We start from the raw sequence: 22,252 nt of genomic DNA, 5'->3' as shown, positions 1-22,252 counted from the left end.
GTGCACGCTTCTTTTAATCCCACCCTCTGTTCTTCTGAATGTCAATTGATAATTGCTAAAAAAAAAATGACTGTTCTTACTCAGCCAAAAGAAGCAAAACACATGTATTTCTTTTGGAGCAGAGGTGATTTAATTTAGCTTAGTGTGGTAGTGAAGTGAAACAGCAAAAAATCTAAACGTGTCATTCTTAAAGACAGCCTCAGCTCAGCTTTGACTTTAAGACATGTTTGGTAAAGTTGGTTTGTCCGTTCATTCTTTAGAAAAGGGGTCTGTTTGAAGCTTGTGCACATAAACATGGATGAAGTTTTTTTATATTTGCAGGATAAATAGGTTTTTTATTTTTTTAAATCATCAAAGCTTCTTTCTATTGAAGTGTCTATACGAGCTCAGCCTCTCTTCCAATTTTTTTTTTCAATATAAAAGTTGTGTGTGATTCTCACATATTTTCCAGCAAGATTTATTCTTCTTCTCTGTCCTTTATTTGCCCCAGTTTACTGTAAGCTTCTATTACTACTGAAAACAGCTGGAATATTAAGGTTCAGTTGGCAGAAAAACTTAAAACTAGTGCTTATTAATTGGTTTTGGTTTGACATTAAAGAACAAGTATGGTGTTTGAATAAAGAAATATTAAACTAGAGTTTTTGAACTTTGTTTTACACAGTGATGCTCAACGCGTGGCTCTTGAGCCACATGTGGCTCTTCAATGATGATTTGTGGCTCTTTTATATCCTAATTTGAAATAATATTCCCCCCGAAAAACCTTAAAAAAGGGAAACTTTGACCTCAGAAATTATCCATTAATCTGTTTGTTTTCAGCACTTATACAGCTGACTTTAGTTGTCCACCTTTATTTTTTGTCTGTTCATTTCCATTGCCCTTTTTGTTTTTTGTCCATTTTTTCCCATTTTTGCCACTTCAAATCCATTTTTTTCTGCTTTCAGCCCACTTTTGCCACTTTTTGCCCAATTTTGCCCAATTTTGCTATTTTTTCCCTTCTTTTATCCTGTTTTTTTTTTTGCATTTTTTCCCTTTGTTGCCATTTTTTGCCATTTCCCCTCCCATTTTTGCCACCCTTTACTGCTTTTTGCCCATTTTTCCCACCTTTTTGCCAGTTTTTGCCTGTTCTAGTAACCTTGCGTTCAGTTTTTGCCATGTTTTTGACACTGTGATAATGTGATGAAAAAGGGTTAAAATTTGGCAAAATTGATGAAAAGTGGCAACAGTGTAATTCAGAAATGTTCTTAGATTTTTCTTAAGGCATCTGGAGACCCCCTCTCAGTGTCTCGCAACCCCCAATGGGGTCCCGACCCCAACGTTGTGCAACGATGTGCAAACAATGTTCTACAAATTTAGACTTATTTCATATCAACATGGAAATACTTTGACCGATGCTGGACACTGTGTACCAAAATTCAAAATCCTAGGTCAAACATAGTGCAGGGGCTGATCTTTTGAAATATTTTAGAGGCGCCATTAAGCCACACCCACCAAAAAGTTGAGATTATTAATCTTGTTTCCCCTCCAAGAATTTTCTTAATCATGTTTCATGTCTCTATTACCATTTTACCCCCTGGCTGCAGCATTTCAAAACCTCATGACCTTCATTGTGGTGCAAAGTGAAGGTCTTTGAGTATTTCAGAGCAAATTTGAGTGTGATTTAATCAACCATGGAGTTGTGGTTAATCATAAATAACTAGTAACACTCTACTTCTTCTTTCATGGAAAATAATAGGTTACCATGGCAGCAGCTTTAGTGTCAGACCTGAACTTAAAAAGATTGCATTGGGACACTTGCTGGATGTTTCACAGCAATTTCCTAGTAGATTTGGTGCATCTTACATACCAGTGCAATTAATAGTCTTGATTTTTTGCAATGGTCAATATTTTGCTGATGATGTTTTCTTCTGTAGCATCAGTGATTTGAGCCAAGTAAAGGCTGTTTATGTAGATTGTATTGCCATGTCATGCAGAAGAAATACTGAAAGGCTACACCATTCATCCACTTCTTCTTAAAGTTGACCAAAGGAAACTTTCTCTCCTCAAATAAATGTTTTCTTAGATGACACCAAGGTTAAAAGGTCTGTGCACAAAACCTCAATTTCTAAACCCTGACATAAGAAATCACTACTGTGGTTTTTTGTTCCCACTCAGTAATCAGTCCTTACTTTACACTTAATCCCCTCTAAAGTGAGGTCAGCGGTCAGGGCCAGCAGGAACTGGCAGAGGTCCAGTGTCTCTCTGAAGGACTCACACAGAGGACGGGTGAACATGACACTTGGAAGGACAGTCTCAAGTGCAGGAACCACTCCACTTGCAAACCAACCAAAATAATTATAAAGAAAAAATATTTTAAAAAATACTTTAACAGAAACAAGCATACGTCAGGTGCTGAAGATTGATTCCTCTCATGCTTTGTTCACTATGCCCTAAGGCCTGAAAATGAAATGCACTCGCGCTGTGACAGTTTCAATATGAAGCCAATTTCCTGGTACAAGCCGACAGGAGTGGTACTGTTTAAGTACGATCAATAACAACACGGGGAAAATGGAAGGGACTCATTCAGATAGATGTAATGTTAGTGCTCTGTGTGTGCTGGTTTGTAGATGTGAGAGTGTCTGCATATATAGGAGGGAAAGAAAAGTGTCTGAAAGAATGGAGGCAACCGTTGCTTGTTTGTGAATACATTTTTATGTTCTCTGTGTGTTTAGGGATGTACGTTGGTTTTTATGATCTTAATATTTTTGTCAGTGTAAAGAAATCATTGAGATAAATTTCTTTGGCTTACATAAATCCAGTATAACCTTTTGCAAACATAGAAACACAAATTGTGTTTAATCAATAGAAGAACAGAGCTAAAGCTCAAATTTAATTATTATTGATAATAAAATTAAAGAAAAAAAGCTCCACTAAATTAAACCCCAGAGCACAGTTTCCTTTAAAAGATAATCTGCTTTTACCCCTTCTGAATTTTTTTGCAGAGTTGTATTTGAAAGCTTGCCTATGTGTCATCAATGTTACTGTTTACTAACTTTATAACTTTTTCCTCAAGTAGACCAGCTAATGCAGGAGCAGAGGTGGACACATATTACAAGAATTAATAGAAACTGCTGCCCTGAAGCTGAACCTTGGGTTGTACTCTGAAAGAAAGTCTCAAAATTACTCTTAACACCCCAAACATCTACCATAAAATCCAGATGAAAAGGTCACACAGGTAAACAGCCACAGTCTGGTTTCGGGCCTCTCCACAGGGGAAAGCAGATAAACTGTCCACAACATGCAGTTTCTGTACAGCTATGTAGCTCCTTTAGCACCATCTGTTTTCACCACTGAGTTTGCACCTCTGCTAGCTATACTTCTAATCAAACCAGTGCTTATCAGTATACCTCCCTTTTTAACCCTTTGATGCGCAACATAGGTCAAAAGTGACCCGGATGAGTTTCTATCTCTATCTTTGGAATAAATTAATTTCATCATTCAGTCCTCCAGTTATTCCTCAATTAACTTGTTTTTAATCATCAAACATACTTATTTAATTTTTAATTTTCTTACTTTTTGAGTTAAACCACTTTTTTCATCATTACCCATCTAACGCACAACATGGGTCAAAAATGACCCGTATCCATTTCCTGTGTTATTTCATGTATATGGCTGACAGTTTCTATGATATTTCTTTAAAGATTATCAGTAACCGTTCCAATTATGTAGTAAATATCTTGTTTTTGTAATGTACAAATCATCATTTTTATTTTCCCTTCCTTACTTTGAACAATCAGACCTTTTGTATTTCTACATCAAGTTTACACACACAGGTCAGAAATGACCCACACACATAAAAGTACTTTGGGGGATACTGTAATGTGTTTCAGACACTTCACAGCTCAACACAGCTGCCCTTGCACATCTGGTAGATGTATTTGTTTTTGTTGTTGTTGTTGTTGTTGTTGTTTACAATTGTTACAACCTTACCGAAAAAATAAAAATGTAAATAAAAAAATAAAATGACTGTTCTGAAAGATAACAGTAAATAATGTGGCTAATTTTAGGTTACCGTGAGAGAGAGAGAATACATTCCTTGTCAGAGAGTGACAGTAATAACTATTAGCTAGTTAGTTAGCTAGCTTGCTGTTGACATAATCCATTTTATTCATGTTTTATTTTATTTTATTATTTAGTTGCTAACCTTTGTAGTTAGCATTGCTAGGCTGCTTATCTTATGAACACAGTTACAAGGAGGATTTAATTACATGGACTGCATTTTTGCAGAGTAAATGATTAGCAGATCATAAAAATAGGAGAGGTTTTTCCTATTAAAAGAGATATAAAATGTTGAAATTTTGAAAAAAATTAGGAGTATCCATCCTGTACAGCATAGAACATGGTCCCCTGTTTGTAAAATTTATTTTGATATCAAAATCAAATGATCATGTTTCCTGTTCTAATTGACCTATTGACATCAAAAAAAAAACTGAAGAGGGCTTAAAGATCACCCTTTCCACACAAAGTGATTATAATGCAACATGTTGCTTTGTTTACTTGCTACCACGAAATGAAAATAGCGCAAGTTGCCATCACACTGATGTGATTATGGACTTCCTGGGTTTAAAGAATCCAGAAAGCTTACTTTTCCAACTCTTTTCTCCACTGATAAACCAAGTGATAGTTTAAGCTCAAGATGATGTCACAAGGTGCGAACAATGCACGCCGCTTGTTCATCAAGGAGTTACGCAAAGAGCTTGTAATGCCACATATGAAGAGGTGCATGGAGGGCACACTGAAACTCCAAAAGCATGTCACTGAGACAATAGGAAGATGTGAGTTAAAAAAAAAAAAAAAAAAGCAAACACAGCCACTTCTCAGCCACAAGAAGACATCAGGCAGGAGGGCCAAAGAAAGAGGAAGAGGTGTGCGATCTGCCTAGTTTTTAAAGACAGAAAAGGCAGCAGCTGGTGTTCACAGAGCACCAGGCCTGTGTGCAAGGAGCACAAACAGACTGGGATCCTCTGTGAGGAATGCAAAAGTTAGGATGCTAGTTTGTGCTTTACTGAAGTGCTGTCAGAACACAATTCAGCAGGTTTCTGTTATAAAACAAAAGAACAGTTCAGTTCAGTAGCCACTTTATCTGTTATCTGTGAATGTGTGACAAAATTACAAATAAACATGTTTACACAGTTTACACACATGGGTCATTTTTGACCCATGTGTGTAAACTTGACATCGTAATATAAAAACTGGTTCTTTTCATAGCATAAAGAGGGAAAAATTTAAATAATGATATAATCAAAAAAAGCATATTGAAAGAATACTTGTAGCAATTAATCATAAAATGAATTTATTTAAAAAGATGGAACAAAGATAAACTCAGCCAGCATTAAATAGCCAGGGAAATGAATGCGGGTCATTTTTGACCCGTGTTGTGCATTAGAGGGAGGATGCTTATGTTGCGCATCAAAGGGTTAAAAACCTAGTGAAGAAGAAAAGATGATAAAAAGATGCGGCAGCACCCCCTAGCCTGTCTGCGGTGCTCTGAATTACAGCATGCTGTTAGTAGTGAAGCAGTCGCTTGCACTACAGTGAATGGGGGTGTAACATTTTTGTGCGATATATGATGAAGACAGCTGTTTGCAGTCATGACAGAGCATGTCTCAGCGGTTTATGCAGGTATATTGGTTGCATCAGTACACTGGTTGGTGCCAACCATTATGATGAATAAATAGGTGTTATACTGTACACTAATTTGTAGACATTTCTAGACACTAATTTGCCTTTGGTGACATGAACGGCAGTTTTGTGGCACAAATTGCATCAATTAAGCATGTGTGAATGAGGCAAATTCAATGCAATGTTTGCTTCATCGAGAGCTAAAAAATCTGAACTCAAACAAATCCTTCTTGTTACGAAGGCCAACCAGCATGGAGATCCCCTATACACACTGTACTTGCCTATTCACCGTATCTGACAAATTCGTGTTGAGGTACCAACTCTCCAAAAAGAGTCAAATCAACACTTTGGGGTGTGGATCCATAGACACTGTACAAGTGTCAGTATTGACACTGACAGTGTTATTTGAGTAGGCAGGTTTTGCTGTGTGCAGTTGACTGCTAATCAGTCCAGGGTTTACCAGTCAGTCCTATGACAGCTGAGATAGGCTGCAGTCTGCTGCAACCCAGAACAGGATAAATGGTGTAGAAAATGGATGCATGGGTGGATACATTGTAACTCTGAAACCTGTTGGTGTTAAAAACACAGAGGACACTCTAAAATCCCCTCTGTAGAACTCCTCCTTTGTGCTGACTGTGTTTATGTGTCTTCTTCGAGTGTGTGTGTGTGTGACGACTAAATATCTGCAAACTGTTGTTGCTTGTTGACATATGATCTGACAGACTCTCCCTATCTGTCATTTCCCTTACACACACACACACACACACACCCACACCTACACAGAAAGAGAGAGAGATTTAACACAGACAGCTGTTTGAGAATGGCACCCATGGGGTGCAGCTCCAGGTAGCTGTAGCTGTCACGGAGTCACAGTGACAGCTGTAAAGTACAATCCACAGAGCCTGCAAGGCACACACATGGGGTTTATGTGCTCTGAGCTCAGGCTCTAAAGCTGCTTCTCCTCATAGGCTTTCTTAACCAGACAGTCTACAGTAGCACACTTTCCAAACCTTTGAACAGAATCAGAACTAAAAATGGAGTTCATGTCCAGTGGCCATTATTTATAACTATGATACATAAGCTTTTTCACTGCTAAGCCAATGTGCTAATTCTCATTGAAAGATATGTATTATTTGTTACTTATAATATTTTTCTGACTTGCAAGCTTGCTTGCAGCCTTGTTTCTTTATTCAGGGTGCTAAATCAACTAAATTTTATTAATCTTACTGCATTTCATACAAATTACTTTATGGCTAGAAGATTTAAAAAGGCCATGATGCAAATGTTGTTAACTCTCCACAAAGATTGTGGTTCAAAGCCAACCTGCACCTACTGTATTTTTGTATGGAGTTAATTCTGTGAACACTAAACCCCAAACAGCTTCAAATGGTTTAAATTGGTCCCAGCTGTAGTAGATATCTGATCATATTCATATTCATTCACTGTGTGCGATTGTTTTAGCAATATGATCTTATTTGTAAATTTTGCTTCTTCTAGCTTCACTTCCATGTGCCTTTTGTGTTTGCACACTGCACTACAGTTCCACGCCCTTATATGGGGATAACAAAGGTGTTTCCTCAATGCACTTTATACATGCACAAGCTTCCATGCTATGAGGCATTCGTCAATTCAAGGGCAGTTCGACGATGTAAGAACACATTATGAATCTGACATACAGCACTGGGCATAAGTTTCAGGCATGTTCGGGCCAAAAACTGAGGCCACAGTGAGATGAACACATGGCGAGAAACCTGCCTGAGGGCGCCATTGAGCGGGAGAGAGGATTGATGCAACCTCTGTCGTGTGCTGGATGTCCTTGCATATTACCAGGGGCATAGGAAAACAATCTTTTGAAAAAGTATCAAAGTCCACAACAAGGTTATTAAAGTTAACTAAATCTAATGAAACACCTGAAACTAAAATGTAAAAAAAATTTACTTAAACTAAATAAAAACTAGGTTTTTCCTTGCCTAGAAAAACTAAAATAAAATTAGGGAGAAAATCCAAGACTGGAAAGTGACAAAATGGCCTGATTTGATTGGAAAATTCATGACACAACGGTTGAAATTAGGTTTTTGGTGTTATCTAAACAGCAAAAATACATAAAGTAATTAAGATGAAAAGTGAAGAGTAGCTTGGAAAGATGTTTACTATTCCTGGCCCTTTAGGGTCTTGGCCCTGACATGTATCCCTTGATGCTGAAAAAGCTAGATATTACACTAAAATTAGTTATAAAAATAAACTGAAATGAAGAATTTATAAAATAATACTAAACTAACAAACCAGCAGTTAAAAACAAATTAAACTAAACAAAAATTGAAGATATAAAGTCAAAACTAAAGAAAAATAAAAACTAATGAAAAATCCCAAACTATTACAACCTTGGGCCACATCTTTATTGTGGAGTCAGGGGGTGATGTGTAAGTAAGCAGTGCCTATGGTACTGTCCGGGTGTGTGGTGGGGTTGCCAAGAGCCCCTGGTTGTACTATGGCTGTCTCAAGGGCAGAAAGCTGCTGGTGGTCTCTAAGCGCATTACCAAGGGAGAAAAGGCTTGGAGTAAAGAGACCCCATCGAGCTCCACCTTGGCCATGTGTTGAACTTGACTCTGGCCACCCCCCCACTTCAGCCCCAGGCTGTGGCACATTAAGCCCATGATAAATCCCTAGCACCTTACATGCCTAAAATGTGTGCACATGACTGATTTCTGTTGAACACTTTATTGAGTACAAATTTGAGAAAAATCTTAACAAGATTCTGATGAAATAGGCCCACTGATAGGTGGGGTTTGATATTAGAAAACAAAAATGACAGACTCTCATATTAAAAGGTTGGTTGGCCATTCACCTCTCCTTCCTCTCTGTAGCTCTAAAACATTGTCCCCTGGCCTGTTTCTTTGCTCATTGCATCATGAATAAGGCATCTATGGGCTTGGCACATATGGTGTTTGTTGAAGTCCCTTCTGGAATGTCCCATGATGTAAATCATCCCACATGACAGTCTCCTAGCTTGTGACAGGGTGCACATTTTATGTTACCCTGTTATGTTAATTTTCTGTATTTCTCAGTTACATTTGGTTAAACTATAAGCATTTCTGATTTTTGACCTAAAGCCAAAAATGGTGCCTAAACAAGATAATGTGAGTCTGGATATAGCATTATAATAGAGTAAGAGACCACCCTCTGAAATTATAAGACACTCAACTCTATATTAGCTTTTACAATTCTTTTATAGGTTCCAGTCTGCTGCAGTAATATAGAGCATTAAGCCGGCAGAGAAAGCAGATGAATGAATCATGGAATGACTGTTATTTCCTCTAGAATCGTTTTAACTATCACAGTCCTCTTCTTTACTGCAGGTTTGTGGAGCAACTGTTCCACTTTGGCTTCAGTCTGAGACTTGTGTGAATAAAAGAGAAACTATTGGAGGAAAAAAATGCCTCTCTGTTTTCTTGCTGCAAGCGGTTACAAGCTGTAGTCAGAAGAGGATTAGACTCTTCATTTGGTTTCACATCACATTCCATTAAGCAGCCTTTTGTTTAATTACTCATGGTGGATAAATGTTTGCAGGGGGAATTGAACAGTGCTTTTCTCTGCCCGGCTAATGAACGTATGGCTGAAATGACCGGCTAAAGCTGTCACTGGCTACAGCAGGCTAATGTAGACTTCCATTATGCAGCTTGTGTTGTTCACTTTAGCTCATTTATCCCCTGACATCAACATAAACAGCAGCAGCAGCAGCGATGTACTACATAGATAATAACTTCCAGCCCCCCTCCCTCTCCTCTGTCAGAGCAAACCATCTTGTTAAGGTCCAAAGAGATGCTGTCATTTGCGATGAGTGTATGTGTATGTGCCGCCGTTGTTGACACAGCAATTTGTGTAGGTTAGCTGTGTCAAAGCTAGTAGGGGACAGATAGGGGACAAGCACAAGCATACACACAAATTAGTACCATTATCCTGACCTCACGCAGGCCGCTGTCTGACGAAGCAAAGAGGAGAAAGATGAGATGAGAAGATGACGGACGGATCGATGAGAGGAGATCAGAGAGAAAGGAGCGCAAACTTTAGATGAATTAATAGAATAAGAGAGGGGGGAAGGAAATAAAATTAAGGAAAATAGACAGAGTGAGGAGGTGCAAAGAGAAGTGGAGACTGTAGGAGGGTTTTCTGATGAGCTTAAAAACAAAACTTGTCACATAACATTGAATTAATCCCACTGAATTAACTCCCACATCACAGCATTGAAACAACTGAATATTAGCCCAGCCTGTCAGCTTTAAGCTTAGCAAGTTTAAAAACGCTGAGAGTGACAAGGGAAAGGAACAGTTGAGACTGAGAGAGAGAGCTAAAGAGACGAATAACAAACTCATTTGTCACAAGGCCCGCTGGTTTAATACCAACATTACTGAATAAAAACAACCACACATTCTAAGCTAATCAGCAGTTAGCTAAGCAAGTTCAGACATAAATGAAGGCTTCTTTACTGCTAGACTCTGAATGATTACAGTCAATGCTATTAATGAGGGCATTAAAGTCCCTACCTAAATTACAGATTTAGGTTTGTTATACAGTACATACAGGCAGTTGTGTTATGAATCCCCAGACAAAATTTCTGTAATGAAAAATATCTCTAATTTGACAAAATAAACTTCAAAATCATGAAAAATGAAGCGGTAAATCTGCGCTAGGATGCTATGGGCGTGTCAGTTAAATGAGCTGAAGTCACACCCACTCACAAGAAATATGACCCTCTTAAATTAAAAAAACAGGGAGCATTGGAGACTTTTGTTTTGACAGATGTTGCTGGAATTGCAGATGTCTGTCATTAGATATGTTAATAACTTTCGCATTGTGGCACTTAAAGCTAGGAGAGATTGAATTGTTGCTGCTTTGAGAGAGACAAAGCCACAGTCTGCTTCTTTTAATCATCCAAAACTAAAGACAAGTGGAATTAAAACACACCATCAGCAGATAAAATGTTTATTCCTGCTGGTTCAAGGAAAAACTAGACGAGGACACCAGCAATTAGCCTTCCCCCTGACCTTGAACTATGGCCAGAGAAGAGGCACACCTGCAGTATCTTTGGGTCCGACACTTTGAGGAACACTACCTTCAAGCATCTCAAACCAGTGGCTTACTGTAATTACTTAAACCAAAAACAAATACATTCAGTCATCCTGTTCCTCCTCCACACTGGATGTTCACACACTCTTAATCGCATGTTTCTTCTCTTATACTCTGCACACACATCCAGGCAGAGATCATGTTACAAACCCACTCAGGGGATTTTCGCAGTAATTGCTTCATGTGGAGATTCCTTTAGTGATGTCATCCATAATTGAATTTGACAAAGTGGAAGACAAAAAGGCTCGGCAGCGATGGAGGAGAGTGTATATTGGTGTGTTTGTGTAATGTATGCGGTTGTGTGTGTTTCTAAATGCATGTCTGAGAGAAAATTAAAGTGTGTTTCTGCATGTGTTAGGACAGATACAAAGCAGATTAAGAATTGATCTGTGGGCCATTTAATGAACCGGTAGCAGAGTTTGACACGCGCCTACGTGATCCCGGCATGCACAAATACACACACACAAACACTCATCTCTGCCCTTGAGGAGGTGCCATGCATTTTTACTTACAGCTATGTGTGGTCAATCATGGCCAGGCCGCACATAAGGGGGGGATTCTGGGGCCCCGGCCACATGGGGAGGGGGCTAAGGAGGTCATAAAATCATGGTTAATTCTTAAGTTAAGCTGTAAATACCATATTTTGATTTTAAGCTGTATAATAACCACTCTTATCAAAGCAGTTCAAACTGAATTTGATTTATGAATACTATTGTACAATTAAGCCTTTTTCAAAATGTAACTCCTTTTCAGGAATAGAATGACCTTTTCATAAGTGATGTAAACAACGTGGATGGGCAGATTAAACTCAGTGATTGGGAAAGTAATGTCAGACCTCAAATGCCAAGATGCATGAAGTAAAAGAAACTGACAAAACTTTTATGTAAAACATTTCAATATTTGTGAGAAGAGAAAAAAAAATGTAAAAAATTGATTTAAATAGTCCAAAATGGCATAAATTCATTAAAAGTGGCAAAAAGGGCAAAAGGTGTGAAAATGAATGAAAAGTAAAAAAAAAAAAAAAAAAAAAAAAAAAAAAAATTGAAGAAATGGGTAAAAAGTGGCTAAAACAGGTGAAAAGCTGCAAAAATGGGATACGGTGGCAAATAGAATTGGTTATAAAAGGCAAATATTGACAAAAAGTGGCATATATTGGTATAAAGTGGCAAAAAATGGCAGAAAAGTGGAAAAGGCGGAGAAAAGCAACAAAAGGTGGCAAAACTCAACAAAAAAAGGCAAAAATGGGTAAACATAGCAAAGCTTCTAAAATTAGCAAAAAAATGGCATAAATGGGAAAAAAAGGCGGCAACAGTAGCAAATTTAGACAAAAAGGTGCAAAAGTAGGTTAAAAGCAGCTAAGATTGGCAAAAAGTTGCTAAAAGATGTTGCAGAAATGGGCAAAAAGTGGCAAAAAGGACAAAAATTGGTAAAAAAAAAGGGTTCAAAAAGGGCAAAAACAGTATGAGTGCCAAAAAAGTTCCAAAAAAGTGGCAAAATGGGTTAAAAGTGCCAAGAAGATGTGGCAGTAATTGATATAAACAATACCAACATCAGAACCCAGTAGTAGCTTGGCACATTGTTTTTTTTTTCTTTTTCACCAGCATGATAGACATGATACTAGCTCCAATGCTACTGATCCAACACACATGCATTGATATCATCAATAAATCACAACGGGGGAGGGCCCATTCTCTGGGTTTTTCTCTGGGAACCTAGCCAAATCTGTGGGCGGGCCTTATAGCTTGTGCTGAAGAATTTAGGCCTATTTTATATAATTTTTTAAGGCCAAACATTTTGTAAAAAGATTGTGTAACATATACAGTATATGTAACTTTTACAAAGAAGTTAAATTTCAGTTATTAGTGCCGTGATCCTTTAGCTCTAGGACATAAACAGATTAACACATTAAGAGTTGTATTTGTCAGACTTTTACCTTCAACTCTCTCCTTCTTTATCACTCCCCCCTGATTGTGTGAACTTGGGTTAAAGTTGAGCAATGAAGTAAGTATTGGAGTTTTTGAGTAAAGTTAGGACCGCCGTTAAAGGAAGTGCTTCATCATAGTTTGAGGTAAGTGGACATCAATCAATTGGATGCAGGTTTCTGAAGGTCGTGAAGCTATTCTAGTCGATGAAGGTGTTAGAGCACATCCGATTTAAAATACAGAGAAGGACAATTTTTTCAAGAAGGTGAGCCTACATGCTGTCACTGCAGCTGAATATAAAAGAGACATGGGGGCGTGGAGGGGGTGAGAGAGGGAGACAGGTGAGAGGAGAGAGAGGACCAGAGATGCATGAGTCACTACATGGTGTTACATCTCAACACATACTGCAAGCCAAAAATGATTAAAGGTAAGGAAATAGAATATCAAATCAACAGTGATAGTGGGAAAAATGTTCTGGGAACATTCATTTTTCTCAAAACTTGTGTGAGGAGTTTTTAGCATAATTAAACCAGGGTTGGAAATGCACTTTTTCACCTACCTGTGTCAAATATCTTCTAGCCACTGACTTTTTTTAACAGCCACTTTATTTTAACAAGCAGCATGATTTAAAAGGTATATTATAATAATCAACACATGCAATATTCCCGTTACAGGCAAAGAGAAATGTTCCAACCATTAAATAAAATACTTACATTCTCTCTGTAACATTCATGAACAGAAAAAAGTAAAAGAGAACCTTCATGCAGACAAGATGGCAGACATACACCCAATCCATACCGGAAGTCTCAACTGGAAGTCCATACGGCTAAGGTTAGGCTTAGGCATTAAAACCCGAGTGGTTAGTTTCAGGGTGAGGCAGTGTGGAAGGTGATGTATTTGACATCCAGCACCAAGGTATAGGCTTAGGCGCGAAAAACACTGACAAATACTGGCAGCTGAGTCCAACACCAAGAAGAAACTGCGGCTAAACCTCAACTGAGAGGCAAGATAACTAATGTAGAGTTATAAGTATAATTTGTTCTTCTTTTTGCTTCTCACACTTCACACTTCATTATTAGTTGAATAATCACAGTCTTTAAGGTTATGCTGTGAAGTATAAGTGTTCTTTTATTGTCACATATAATAATGCTATCATCCCATGTTTATCGTGAGAAGGACGTTTTTAAAACAACTTAGGCATGTACAGGACAAAGTCAGTAAGAGAGGATTTTTTTCTACAGGGTTCACCAAAATAACAGGGTAGAAACCACTATGTTACATTACATTTATTTCGCTGCGCCAGTGGCTGGTAGGATGAGCAAATCCACCTGACAATGCTCAGAAATACAATTTTTTTCATCCTGGAATTAACAGACTTAAAAAAATGCTGATGTATCTCTTTGAACTAGCAAATAAGACTACTGACAACACTGATGATTTCTTCAGTCACAACTGTTTCTAGATAGGTGTTAGAAAAATCAACTACCAGAACGCTGCTAAACAACTTTTTTCAATTTTTCAACATTTGGCTGTTAAAAGAAAACAGGGTGGCATTTGTGTGTGTCTGGTGGGGGTGGGGGGTGGGGGGTTAATCACTTAGGCATGCCAGAGAAAAAAAAAAGTAAAGATACAGGATGTACTGCACCTTGAGTTTTAGTCCTCCTCTCACCTATACTGCTTTTATGTGCACAGGCTTGTTTGTTTCACTTTTTCAGACTTCTAGGAAACATATAGTTCCTGTTTGTTTAATTAGTCCCATCAAGTTTATGTAAAACTTTTCTTTAAGGTTAATTCACTCTCACTTTAAAGAGAAGGCAATCTGTAAATTAATGTAAGTCTCCTGGGAATAAGAATAATTCAGTACAGCAATCCTACAAGTGACAGAAATGTGTTTGGTTTATGTGTTAAGTATGGGAGGCTGATTATAGGAGTAACACTGATACGGTGACACTGAGAGAAGCAGGAAGGGAAGGGGAGACAAGTAGCTTGCTGGAAATGAGATATCAGGAACGTATTTTATTTAGTAGACATGCTGAAATTCAATGCAGATTCTATCAAAATAAACCCCCCAGGTTGCAGTATCAGACTATCAGTGCTGATGAGGCTTTGTTTCCCCGTAATGATGGACTTTGTTGTTTTTGCTTTTAAAGCATCATTGGTGTCTTGGTCAGCACCAGTGTCATATCAAATTTTGTCTAAGTAAAAAACCTAAATAATTAAGTGGAAAGTACTTTCTTGTGACACCCGATCCCACTTCTTTGGCCTTCATGAGGAATACTCCCTGAAGAGAATAAAGGATAATTACATTCACATGTGTTTTTCTTTCATTGAAGCTGGTACTCAAGAGTCCTGTCTAATTTGATTTGTGGCTTTGTGTTTGCTCAAAACAATATGCAATCATGGCATTCTGTCAACTGAGTCGTGTATTTAATTGCTTTTCATGAATCAACTAATCAACTGAATCCAGTTTGCTTTTATAAACCAATGAACCTCTCGTCAGTCTGTTGAGACCAGGAGACCACTGATTTGTGCCAGGCACACTTTACTACACAAATGTCTAATAAACTCGTAATAATAATGACAATAAACCTTAGATTGTGTTGATTGAAAAGATACCAGCAGCAGTTCTACAGCCACCACATTTGGTGTAATGCTGTTCAGAATGTGCCCAAAAAACAAGACACAGACCCATTTTTAAGAGCTGCCCTTCAAACTTTCCTTCAATAGCATGTATTCCTGAGCTTTTTTAATTAAATGCCTTTATTCAATTCAAGTTTTGGTGGAATGTAACAGGATTGTTTGGGTTTAAAAAGAGAAAAGAAGAGGTGACAAAAGGAGGACAAGGCAGAGGAGGAGAAAAACTAGGAATCTCTCAGGGGCCCGGGGTCATTTTAGAGCCTAGAAAGGAAATGAAAGGTAAAGTGGATTAGAGGAAGAGGTCACACACACGCTCAAACACACGCACACTACCACACAAAATCATCGAAACTCACACATTTTCCATTTAGCAGTAACAGGCTTAGGAAATAGCCAGCAATTTGAGGTGCACAGAATCAGAGTGGACCATTAGCAACACCCAAAGACAGATATCTGTGGGAGCTGCAACCTTGGGGTGGGGGTGTGGGGGGGTTTGGAAGGAGGACTCTGAAGTGATTATTTCGACCTCTGTTGATTTAGTTCTTACTGTTCAACAGAAAAATACTCAGAAATAAAAACCTGTTTCACTTAATGCTTTTTGAAACTGAAAAAAAAAAAAAAAAAAAAAATCAGTATTACTCAGGGAGAGTGCAGAAACATTGGCCACCATTTATTTTCTTTTGCACTAATCTTGCATCAGAGCTGATTTTTTTTAAAGTAACTTTGAATTGATGAGAGAAATCCATGGCACAATTTCCAGCATTGTTAAATGGCATAATACTTCAAATGAATATTACTTATTATTGAAGAAAAAAAAAAAATAAATAAATAAATAAATAAATAAATGTTTTGCATTATTGCAACATTTTATTAAACAAATTTTTCTGATTTGCTTAAATTGCCATCAACTCCTTAATCTGAAATATCTCATTACTTCTTGGACACTAATTCTACTGCTGTTATTCTTACAGTTTAAATTCAATTCTAGTATTATTATGGCTTTTAGGCTTCAAAAATTAGAATTTTATGATTGAAAGTTATTCAGGAAAACAGGTTATCAAATTAAAAAAAAGTCAAAATTAGTATAAAAAATAATTAAACTAGGATGCAGAGGCTTTGATTATTTTAGGATGTGATTTTCCCTGAACTTTCAAAACTGTATACCCCCCCCCAAAAAAAAAGTTTGGAGTGACGAAATCTCAAAGAAGTAATGCATCGATAATCTAATTTAAATCTGTTTTCTTGAAATGATCAACAGTTTCTTTGTTCTTTGTTGGCCAAATTCTTAAATAAAGAAATGTAGCCAGGCCAGACATGCTCAGCGCCCAGTAAGCAGCTGGTAATGTCAAATTTGGAACCACCAAAGATCAATTTGATGAAAAATATGCACTTTTTATTCATAGTTTCCCTTTTAAATTTGGCAACTTGACTTCTTTCAGCACTGCTAGCCTCGCTTTGAAACAACACAGTGCACTGTAGGTAGACTGTTGCTAGGCAGAAATGTTGCATTCACGGTCTGAAATACTGTGGGAATTTATGAAAACTTGTGAAGCAGGTTGCCCTCTGCATCTCTGGCATGACCACAGGCTGGGCCACTTGGGAGTTGGCTCTGGGCCACATGTGGTCCCTGGGCCTCTAATTGAATAGGCCTGGCCCAGGGGAATTAACTTCATGGCCCAGGCAGCTGTTATCAATGTTCACCATCAGTGGAGCCAGAAACAACAAATGCTTTCAGTGCAGTTCTCTGCTCTCCTTTGAATAAAGAAAATAAGTCCAGTTTTGATAAAAATGCCACTACAGCTACTCACACACTTGTTTACAGGCCTACAACTACTAAATAATAACTGCAGTCACTTCCTATTACTACTACTACTATTCTGATAGTTTCCACAATAAATTATTAAATTAGGTTTTTAAGGACATTAACATAATTACTTTGATTTAGATTTAGATTAGGCACCTTTTAAAAATACATTTACAAAGTGCTTTTAAAAACATATTTAAAAAGGAAAAGTTTTTCAAAATTACCAAAAAAAAATTACATGTTTAATAACAAGAATAATGAGAAAATAGATTTTGATTTGGAAGTAAACTTATTTCCAAATGTAAAATAAGACAAAGTCACAAAATTAAACACTATATGTAACTTTGTATGACAGACATGCAAAGAAAGACGAACTAATAGAAATATTACAGCTGAAGGAGGAGAGAGAGGTGTGTGTGAGCAGCAGGGTTTGAATTACTGCTGAGGTGTCATGAGCCTCATGTCACACTCATCCTCTCACCTCCATAAAATATACTGGCCTCAATCAATAACTAATTAGCAGCTAATTACCATGCTAAAATACACACACAGCCATAGTATAAACACACTAACATCCAGGTATTGATAACTTAAGCAGGGTTGTGCCATGTGTTACACCTCAAAACCTTGTTTCTAAACATGAGCACACCCTAACCATCATTCAGGGCAATCACATGGTAAAGGTGGAAAGGCCAATATAACAGTTTGAATACCAAAATACAAACTGAAAACGTAGAAAAAAATATCAGAAAACTGAAGTAAAAACCTAAAAGAAATCACAAAGCAGGAAAACAGGCATTGGCTGATGATCACTAACGGTGATGGAAATGTGTTTATAATTCGATTTTTGCATCATCTCCTATCCTCAGACGTTCTCATTCTTTACACCCTCGCTTCCACAACGTCATACTGATTTATTTATTTCCTAGCACTTAAGAGGGAAAAAGTTTTAAAGCTTGCAAACCACTTTGAGAAACTGTGTTTATTCTGTATATTTACACCTGGGGATGTCTGATAAGACGTCTTTTTCAGGATGCTGCTGTGTTGTTTTGTTCTATGGAGTCTGTCAAAGAGAGATTCGTGCCTTTTTCCAGTATTAATTTTTCTTTTGTTTTGATGTCTTCCAAACTTTTAAAGGTATACTATGCAAAATTACTGACTAAATATATCATTACGTAATTAAATGAACCCTCTGGGTTTATTGTTCTCAGCTCTGTGTTCACTATTAATATGTGTAAATGCATTGTTAAGTCAAGGAATGATTGTAGCTTGAGAAGGCGATTTAACTGGCTGATGTCTTTGTCTCTCATAAATACCCAGCAAGAATCAATTTATTGACAGGATCAATGTCCCAGTAGGTGGTATGCCCTCTTTAAGCTAGCTGCTATAGATCTTTTTCTGGTAGACCTTGCTAAGTTAGTAAGCAGCTAACTGACTGTAAGTCAAACAGTGAAAGCTTGACAAACTTTACAGCTCCATACACAACTCTCAACTCCATCTGTAAAGGAACCAGCTTTATCTTGACAAAACTGTGAGGGCCAGACTTTGAAATACACTAAAATAAAAATCATGATTTTGGTTTCCTATATACTGCCGCCAGCCACAAGGGGGCAATTGAGATAATTCACATCTTTCTACAGCTCAGATGTCCATCACTGGGTTCAGTTCTAAAATGCTTTTACCTGTTTGGTTTAAGCCAACTTTGAGTCACACGTTACAGCTTTAACTTATGTTGAGACACACACCCACACCAGAGAACTAATGTAGATAAGCACATATGCATTTATTCATCAGATTAATTACATTTTATTCCTATTAGGGATTATCTAAAAAGGCAGGTGAAGGTGCTGCACTTGATATGGCTGTGCACTTACTCAGATCCTAGTTTTCTTCTCTCAGCTTACATAATGCTTGGTCAGAACAATGTGCCCAAAGCTCTCACAAATATAATATGTATGGATGGCTATTTAGTCGGTATTCTAACGTCACACAGTTGTGCTCTGGCCAGCAGTGGGAGCTGCAGCCCTCACAGTAACCCCCTCTATCCATGCCAATGCCCCCGACTGGCCTTCACCCCTCTCTCTCTCTCTCTCCGTCTCCCTCTCTGTCACCGTGACATTTTGGCAGCTGTTACCATGCCTCCATTTTGCATGCCCTCGGGGAGCCATGTTGTTTCCTGGCGGTGCATTAGCGGCCCATCACTGGCACTCGTGGACAGACACCACAGACAGCTGTCCCCCAGATGTGTGTCTGTCTGTGTAGGCATGTCAGTCTGCCCTGCCCCGTGTTTGACCTGCATTTGTAAGAATGCAAAGTGGTTACTAATGGAAAAGAATTAGTTTTGTGGGGTTTCCACTCATTCCTCTTGGTGATGGGGCTGTTTCTTATCATCTCTTATCTGTTTAATGTCTGTATGTTGTCGGGACAGTGCACCACAGTATGGATCTTTGAATGTGCATTTTAATATGCTATCTGTAGCATTTGGTCAAAAAATATTCAAGCAGTAGACTCTGAATTACATGAGTGAATTTGAAAAATGCATTTTTAAAGATCCGCATCCCTTTTATCATAGAAATCTAAGTCTAACTAATGCAAAAAGAATAAGTCTTTTGAAATAATTTCTCCATAGATCTGTAGTTTCCTATGGAAGTTACTTCTGCGGGCAGAACATGGAACATGCTAAAGTTGGTCCATCGTCATCAAAACACCCAGAAGTGTGATATTGGTCATCTGCCTGTGCATCATGAGACAGTGTCAAACTCTTTCCAGCAGTCTTATAGGAAACACTTAAATACCAAAGTACTGCCTCAAACAGAACAACAGGAAAGCTATCAGTAATTTCACTGACTGACAACTGTGGTAGTTAATTTGATCATGCATGATCTAAAATATGGCAGGAACTTCTACTCTAATTACAAATATAAATTTGGGTTCTGTATGTAGAAGCTTGAGCTCAAAATCCACTTTCCACTGTCGCTAATGATTTGAGGTAGGGAAGGCAAATTAACTGCAAATTAGATTAAATCACATTATGGCCTGCTGTAATTTTCGAATCGTAGAAGGTAGAATATTTCTTTAACCTGAAGTTTTTGCCAAAATACCATTTTGCACCTTTTTTGCTGTAGAGATGTTATGCATTACACACAAGTTACAGTTTTTTCAAATAGTCTAAAAAAATCAAATTTTCTTCCTTTTTTGTACATTTTCTAATTGAATATGAGAATGATGTAAAAATGACTACTCCCTTCAATACAAGAATTCATAGCTGATTTAAAAGTTGAAATTAGCACAATAAGTTTTTTTTTCAAAATTGTTAAACCGTTATATTGTGTTTGTTATAGTATGGTGTGATTTATTGCTTGTGTTTGTTGGAAGTAACATTAGATGAGGAACTTTAGAAATAATTGCAGAGCAAATCGCAATATTGGGGGGAAAAAATCGTAATTCGATTATTTTCCCAAATCGTTCAGCCCTAATTTGAGATGCCACATCATCTGCTGCTGTCGGTCTCCTTTTTATCTCCATTTCATCAAGTCCAGAGTCAACGCTGTCAGCCATCTGCTAGTCTAGGAGATAAATAATTTTTGGACTGATGTTTACGATATTCTATTTTGAGATAGTGGATTTTAGATTTTTGTGAGCTGTAAGCTGTAACCATCAAGATTAAACAAAAATATTTCATATAGTATAAGATGAATCTAGAACAGGGGTGTGAAACTCAAGGCCCGGGGGTCAAATCTGGCCTCTAGAACAGTTAAATCCGGTCCGCAAGGTTATCTCATATTTCTGTTATAAATGGCCCATCAGTATGAGGTCAGCAAATTTCCTTGAGTTTAAAAATGTAAACTTATCCTTGAGGATTTAAAATGTCTTTGTTAAAGGAGACATATTTTACCCCTTTTCCCTTTTAAGTGTGTCCTTTTGGGACACCTTTAGAATAGTTATTTATGATGTGCAGCTCAAAAAACTCCTCACTTATCTTATACTGGTGATAGGAAAATCCCTATTTTCAGCAGATCTCGCCTACTGATGAAAACGCTCCATTTCAGTCCTGTCTCTTTAAGACTCTGAAACAATCGTCTGTGAGGTGACGAGCACGAGAAAAAGTTCGCAGGCGGTCGGCTCGATGAGACAAACAATTCCCACTGCTTTCTGCTGCTTGCGTCCTTCGGGAGCGCATACAGAGTAGATTTATCATCACAACCAAAAAACACTTACGAATAAGTTTAGAAGAAATGCTGACCAGAATAAATCCACACGAGACCAAGAATCCAAACAACAGCAGCTATAGCAAAGCAGCGGAGTATACAGCGCCGGGGAGGGGGCGTGGCTGAGAACAAGCTGCTGGAAGGGCAGGTCTGAGAGCCTCCTGTGGGAGGAGGGGAGGGGAGTCATCTCTGCTCAGAGCTGTCCAATGGGGAAGCCGGAAAAAACGAGCTGACGTCAGCTCGTATCAAGTCTCGCAACGAGCTATTCAGGGAGGCTGGTAATCTCGTCTGCAAATTTATAGAAAGACGTGTGTCTCTTGATAAAATGAAATTGGTGTGGTTTAGAAAGGATCCTCAACATTGTAGCATTGTATGCAGGTGTTAAAATATGACTTGGTATAAAAAGTCTCCTTTAAGTCATAAAATCTGAAAAAGTAAGGAGTAAAAATAATTAGATAAGAAGTCAGAAATGCAGGAAAAGAAATTAATATATTTTATAATGACCTTCATGATTCTAAATTTTAAGTCATATTTGACCTTTTTAACCAATTATTTTGTATTTTATGTAATATTTTCTAATCCAAATGTTGACTTTATAATCCCATAGTCTGACCTTTTAGACTCACAATTTAATTTTGAATCATCTTTTGACTTTTAATTCCATGACTACAAATTTTATTTAATATTTTGACCTTTTAAACTCACGATTTTGTCTTTCTTTCTAATATATTTGCCTATAAAATACATCATTTTCAATTTCAATTTCATGTTTAAACCTTTTTGAACTAATAAATTTACTTTTCTCAGATTGTGAGCCTTTAAACTTATCCTTTAAGTTTATAAATGTTAAAATCATTTATCATCAGCTCTAAGTTTTTTTTTTTTTTTCATATTTTGTT

General features: G+C 37.6%; 1 protein-coding gene across 1 annotated transcript in view; it reads left to right on the top strand.

Moving 5' to 3' along the window:
- si:dkey-215k6.1 (transmembrane protein 132C) overlaps positions 1-22,252 on the top strand; it is a 438,945-nt gene that overhangs the window by 366,102 nt on the left and 50,591 nt on the right. The gene's annotated exons all lie outside the window — the stretch shown is intronic.

Source organism: Cheilinus undulatus, linkage group 5, assembly GCF_018320785.1.
Source record: "Cheilinus undulatus linkage group 5, ASM1832078v1, whole genome shotgun sequence".
NCBI lineage: Eukaryota > Metazoa > Chordata > Actinopteri > Labriformes > Labridae > Cheilinus > Cheilinus undulatus.
The sequence above is the reverse complement of the archived record's forward strand: the minus strand, read 5'-3'. Positions and strand labels throughout refer to the sequence as shown.